Raw genomic sequence first — 826 nt, 5'->3', positions numbered from 1 at the left:
GTGTGTGATGGAGTGTGAGTGTGTGATGGAGTGTGAGTGTGTGGGTGGTGGAGTGTGTGATGGAGTGTGAGTGTGGGTGGTGGAGTGTGTGATGGAGTGTGTGATGGAGTGTGAGTGTGTGATGGAGTGTGAGTGTGTGGGTGGTGGAGTGTGTGATGGAGTGTGAGTGTGGGTGGTGGAGTGTGTGATGGAGTGTGTGATGGAGTGTGAGTGTGTGATGGAGTGTGTGTGATGGAGTGTGAGTGTGTGATGGAGTGTGTGTGAGTGTGTGATGGAGTGTGTGATGGAGTGTGAGTGAGTGTGTGGTGGAGTGAGTGATGGAGTGTGAGTGTGTGGTGGAGTATGAGTGTGTGTGTGGTGGAGTGTGTGATGGAGTGTGTGATGGAGTGTGAGTGTGTGATGGAGTGTGAGTGTGTGGTGGAGTGTGAGTGTGTGGTGGAGTGAGTGTGTGAGTGTGTGATGGAGTGTGTGATGGAGTGTGAGTGAGTGTGTGGTGGAGTGAGTGATGGAGTGTGAGTGTGTGGTGGAGTGTGAGTGTGTGGTGGAGTATGAGTGAGTGTGTGGTGGAGTGAGTGAGAGTGCATGGGGCACGGGGTGTGGGGTGTGGAGCGAGGCACACGCACCCGCGTCACGTGCAGAGGAGGCCTCGCTCCTTCCAGTGCCGGGTGGGTCCCTGTTGGACACGCTGGAGGGTGGGAGGGGACTCGCAGGGGCCCTTCTCTGTCAGGACGACTGTTGTTTGCCCACAGACGCTCGGAGACGGCATCGCTTCCTGGGAGCGGTCCGTGTGGGCTCCTGGCTGGGGCACCCCCGGGCCTGCACCGCC

At 57.9% G+C, this 826-nt stretch overlaps 1 protein-coding gene across 1 annotated transcript in view; it reads left to right on the top strand.

Moving 5' to 3' along the window:
- Window positions 1–826, top strand: part of USP36 (ubiquitin specific peptidase 36) — a 22,263-nt gene extending 21,437 nt beyond the window's left edge. Inside the window, exon 23 of the mRNA XM_015562678.1 lies at window positions 750–826. The gene's annotated coding sequence lies outside the window, so the exon portion shown is untranslated. The remainder of the gene's footprint in view (window positions 1–749) is intronic.

This window comes from Myotis davidii, unplaced genomic scaffold, assembly GCF_000327345.1.
Source record: "Myotis davidii unplaced genomic scaffold, ASM32734v1 scaffold991, whole genome shotgun sequence".
NCBI classification, from domain to species: Eukaryota; Metazoa; Chordata; class Mammalia; order Chiroptera; family Vespertilionidae; genus Myotis; species Myotis davidii.
This window is presented reverse-complemented; position numbering and strand designations above follow the sequence as displayed.